We start from the raw sequence: 6,000 nt of genomic DNA, 5'->3' as shown, positions 1-6,000 counted from the left end.
GTGAATGCTGCGTATCCTACATCCCTTGGGGGACGTAAAGCGGGGTTGCCAATCAAGTGGCGTGTGATCCCATGGTACCAATGCATGTAAACCATGATGGGAGTCTGTAATATCCCGTAAATTCGAGTTAGGTGTGAATGTATGAAAACCAGTATTAAGTTGATATTATAGCCATATGAATCCATTCGGGATGAATTCGAGTTTTAAACAGTCGTTTTGAACTCAAACCAAAAAGTAAAGTTCTTAAGGTCTTCTAAATTTGTTTAAGTCTGAGACAGTCTGCACTTATGGCCAGTTTTAGGATATTTTCGTTAGGAATTTGAGAAAACTCAAAACATTAAAGTTTTAGGTATTTTAACAACCTTTCAAACGGTAGGTTTCCCAGCTCTAACAGAGCTCTGTTCTAGGAGTTATGTCCATTTTACTGAGCATCATCTGTGCAGTGCGAAAATTAGGTGTGTGCGGCGACCTAGGCGGCGCCCCAGGCCAAATTTTCAGGAAACTAAAAATTTTGACACCGTCGAAAGGGATACACTATGTGCGCCGCCCTGGGCGACGCACCAGGCCATTTTATGCCTGAAACGATTTTTCCCGAAATTTTATAAAAGCCTAACTTCGTTATATTCATTCGCACTTCGTTTTGGCCGACCTTTTGAGAGGAAACAGCCCTAGGGTTTCCCCAAAACATATAAGGTGAGTTCTTGATCAATTCCCATCATTACTTCATCAATCACATCAAATTAACACTAGTTCATCTTTCAAAAACCCTAGATTCTTGAAACCCAAGAAAGAGAGGAAGAAAGGGACGTTTGGAGACGTTGAGATTCCTTCAATAAGGTATGATCCTTGACTTTTCTGATGTTATTGAAAGGGTTTAGACTAGTGTAGGTTATCCTATGGGATTAGAATCCATGATTGATTCATGAAGTGTTCAAGAATACATTCTAGACATGAAAACCCTAGTTTTCCTATAAAGGGGGTATATGGCTAGAATTGGATTAAAGCTCTAATAGTTCTCATCTGAAACCATTTTAGTGTGATTATTGAATCTTGGAAAGTGCGTTTGAGAGAGATTTGAGGTATGTCTAGATTTTCCCAAAAATCTTTCTTGAAGTATGTCTATATTTCAAAAATCGTCTTTTCAAGTATGTCTGCTTTTGAAGTACGTTTGTATTTTGAAAGAATGATTTGTATTTGAGAATTCTCCCTTGATTGTTTATATAAGTCATAACTCTTGTCTGGTGGAAGTTCTTTTGGAATTAAAGATGATTGTCATGCGTGTGTAGGGTCAAGCCTGCATCGAACCTTATATAAATTATACTACTTTGTGAAGCTCGATTTTCCCATTATTGGATGATTGAACTTATTTTTCTGAAGGTTGGACCTTAAACTTGTTTTGTTGTTGAATGGATTTCTTGAACTTAAAAATTGAATAAGAGATTTGAATAAGATTCTAAATCGGTTAAGACTTGAAATGCCTGTATTTTGAGATGATGACTTGAGAAGTAAGATTCGGCTCTAAGCCATCATTGATGATTCGGTAATATGCCATGATGTGTATTTTATTTGTGTTTGGGCCTGTATGGGCAAGCTGTGCTAGTGTAGAGGACGATTAGCCGTTATGGATCCTAACGTATCGATATGAGTATTGTTGTGTCAGTCCAGAGGACGATTGACCTCCGTTTCTTCCTAGCCCGGAGTATCTATTATTGTGCTAGTCCAGAGGACAATTAGCCTCCGTATCTTCCTACACCGGAGTATCTATTGCTATGCTAGTCCAGAGGACGATTAGCCTCCGTATCTTCCTAGACTGGAGTATCTATGGCTGTGCTAGTCCAGAGGACGATTAGCCTCTGTCGCTTCCTAGCTCGGAATATCTATTGATGTGCTAGTCCAGAGGACGATTAGCCTCCATGGTTTCCTAACCCGGAGTATCGATTGATTGATCAGCCTGTGAGTGGCTTGTTTCGTACTTTGATTATCCTGTGAGTGGCTTGTTTCGTATCTTGTTACATGTGAGTGGCTTGCGGTGATAGTGAATTCGTAAGTGAAATACTTGGACTGGTAAATGGTAAGGAGTTAATTTAATGTGTCCTTCGTTGTTGGATTCTGTGATGACTCTTCAATGTATCTGACTTACTTTATTCCTGGGTTTGAACTGTTATTTTCATTGATATCATTTTATTGATTTTATTCATTATATCTTGTTTTGTTAACTATTGCCCCTTAGACACTCACTGAGTACGAAGTACTCAGGCATATCATTGTTGTTTTTGATGGTATGTTAGGTAACGGAGAAGAGCAGGTTCTTGATACTCAAAACGCTTAAGAAGGAATTGTTGTTGCTGCTGACTTGATGAGCCCACATGTTCATTCGTGGGACACCCCTTATCATATTTATTTACTATTCTAGTTTTTTGGGCTGCGTCTCGATGTGTCAGACAAATTACTCTTTTATCTTAGAAGCTCCATAGTACACATTCTTGTTGGTAGTTGTTGAGTTTTGTTTAACTCTTGGGCGTTCGTCACGTTTTGATTAAGTTTTATAATACTAAAGACTTCCGTTGATTTAATTCATATATCATGATTTAATTGTATTTATTTTATAAACTGTTGGAGGTGAATATTGAACCTGACGGGTTCAAGTGTTGTTATTGCATCTTTTAGGTTCTTCCGATGTTGTTCATGACGTCGAATGCCGGTCACGTCTAGGGTGGGTTTTGGGGCATGACAGAGTCGCATGACCGACCTCCACTAAACTATCCAACCTGTTCTCCCAACACTGGATCTGGACGTCCATGAAAGCCAGAAACGCATCATCAATGGCTGCTCGATTGTCCAGCGTGTAGTGTCCGAGATCATGGCGAATGCCCAGGGGGGGGGGGGGGTTATATTCTGTCAATGCCCAAACTGTCGTAAGACGCAGTTAGGCATGTGGTCCTCAACGATCTCCAAGTGTATCAATGGACATCGCAACATCCACACGGCCTGACCAGCCCTGCAAAAGGCCGGCAAACCATCCAAAATAGCAGCGTACGACGTCTATACAAATAGCTGCATAAAATATAGCTACAAATTAGTGATCAACAAGTAGAAAATGAAATAATTAAATTAATAGTTTAAAGTTAAATAGTTTTACTGCATCGTCCGTCATGCGATCAAGCTGGTCTCGGAATGGAAGAATATTGTGGTGACTATCCACATCCCGAAAAAACCCTGCCGTCCACCTCCTCACATAGGGCATGTGGAGGAAGGTGATGCCTAGGTACGGGCTGAAAAGGCAGGATCCTTTTCCACGCCCATAACTAAAAGCGATATTAAAATTAGTCATCGTTTCAAGAGGTATGTTTACATTAAAGGAACACACACTTAAAATAATACATGGAGAAGAGAAAAAAATCCACACACATTACTGATATAGCCAATAGTCGCTCGGCATAGGCATCGGTAGAGGTACACCAAAACAACACCGCCCCAGCTGTAGTCTTCCAAACGGTCCAGATGCTCCAAAAATATCAAATACAATAAGCTGACATATGCACCCGATGTGTTTGGGAACAGGATGCCCCAGAATATAATGAGCAGATACAAACGGGCGTGACGATCAACAATCTTTTGATCAGTGTCGTCGTCAACAGGAGGCTCCTCAAGCAAATAATCGCAGAGAGCACTATTCTACACCGACTCTGTCCCAAGATAGTGGTGGGGCATGCAGGCTAGAAGTGGGTGAGCCTAGTCAACTCCGACACCTATGTACTACCAGGTGGAGGCTCAACCCGACTGTATAATGGGTATCCATCTACTCGCAAACCAAACATGACCTCCACGTCCTGAAGCGTGATCGTGGCCTCACCAGTGCGTAGATGGAAGGTATGCGTCTCCGGCTCCACCGCTCAACCATGGCCATAATGAGTGCCCAATCATGTTGTACCCCACCAATGGAGACACAACGATAGATACCGCCCCAAAACAATATCTCTAAGACGTGGGGAGGTGGGGAATGCTCGCATAAAAGAATTCACGCTCTCTGCAGCCTACGGGGACGAAGCCTAGTCCCTATCCCTATAAGACCACCCCATAATAGCTCGAACCAATGATTATCTTGCAAATAAAGTACAGATCTATCATTGAGCCCCGGGTGAATGTTCGGATCCATGAAGGTGTCGTATTTGTAGAAACCAAATTATTCATTATTCTCGAAATTAAAGTGAAATTATATTAACGTTTTAATCATTTATAGGGAATATGTGAATTATGATAATTATGTTGTACTATATTTTATGACAATTTATCAATTTCTAACTAATTGTTCTCCTAACTAAAAATAAGGAAATAAGGAACTAATTTAACGAGAAATTGTATTAACTACCTAATTAATAATTAATTTAATAATTAACACATAAAATTAGATAACTAATTATCATATTAACAATTAACATGGGATACATAATTTCACAAATAAATAAATTAACAATGGCATAATTAAACAATAATAGGAGATTACTATATTTTTTCTAAATAAACAATTAAAAAATTAACAATGGCATAATTAACAAATAATAGGAGATTACTATATTTTTTCTAATTAAACAATTAATAGACAATTAAAAAATTAACAATTCATAATCAGATCATAATCAATTAACAACTAATAAATTAACAAAAAAAAGGGCAGTTCATAGGAGATTACTATATTTTTTCTAATTAAATAATTAATAAACAATTAACAAATTAACAATTCATAATCAAATCATAATCAATTAACAATTAAAAAATTAACAAAAAAATAAAAATAAAAAAAGGGTAGTGGCAATTCCAAACTGCTCAAAAAAAATTAAAAAAGAAAAAAAAATAGTTTTCGAAATTCGAGGCGATGAATTGATCATGCTTAGAATTATAATGTATTTAACAAGATAATGAGAAAATTTCATAGTAAAATACCTTGTTTGAAGCATGTTGTAGGGTTGTTCGAATCGAGTGTACGTCGCTTTTTTTTCAAAATTCGACCTTGGAATCTTGTTCCTTGACTTGAATATACTGAGAGTCTAGACTTTCCAAACGAAATTTGAATAGAAAATGAAATTTTTGGTTGTGGGACCCGACCTTTTTTCTCCTTCAATGGCGGTCTCAATTTTTTTTTGAAGTGTTGGTTGGGGCGGGGGAGGGGGGACCAGTGGTGGAACCCGATAGTTTTATCTCAGGGTCCTATAGTGCAGTATTTGACTGCGCTAAAGGAGAGAAGGGAAGCCCTTTAGCGCCGGAAATTCCTGCGTTAAAGGTACTTCTGTACCACTTTTTTTTGTTGGGTTATTTTGGTTCAATTGCTCTTTTTTTGGGTCATTTAGGTTCCGGACTCCAATAATTAATGCCTCATTTTATTTTTAATAGTTTAACAAGGGATAATGAAATGACAACATACAATATGTGCATGATTTCTCCTTCAAGAACTTATGAGAATGGATTTTTTTTAAAGAGAACAGTGAAATGTATGATTTTTTTTTTTCCTGGGATTGAAGAAAGGAAGAAAGGGCATGGTGTTGACATGAAATTTCTGTAGGCATTTAACTTCTTTATTTTAATTTTTTCGTCAATAGAGATTTAACAAAATAAAAAATATATGTATCACAAATACATATATTGTTATCTTATAACTCACAGAACTCTACCTATATATAAACACAAAGTTAAACATACTGCACCATACTCGACATTAAAGCAAAAAAAACTTGTAAACAAATGTGAAAAAGGAGAACAAAAGCGTCAAAACTTTTAAGCAAAGCAGATCAATCCGACTGCTTCTAATGGAGAAGAGTTTCAGGTTCTGGTATGTTTTTAATGTAGGTAGGGAAGAGCTGCTAGGTTTTAAGGACGTAGGGTGAGGAAGTGTCGTCATACAGAGGGTTAGATTTTATTAGAGTAAGGGTATTTCAGGAATTACAAAAAAATATTAGGGATAGAATAGTAAAAGTCTTAGTCAAACTAAATGTGCTTGTAATCTCA

The sequence above is a fragment of the Lycium barbarum genome, chromosome 2, assembly GCF_019175385.1.
Source record: "Lycium barbarum isolate Lr01 chromosome 2, ASM1917538v2, whole genome shotgun sequence".
Lineage (NCBI taxonomy): Eukaryota > Viridiplantae > Streptophyta > Magnoliopsida > Solanales > Solanaceae > Lycium > Lycium barbarum.
The sequence above is the reverse complement of the archived record's forward strand: the minus strand, read 5'-3'. Positions refer to the sequence as shown.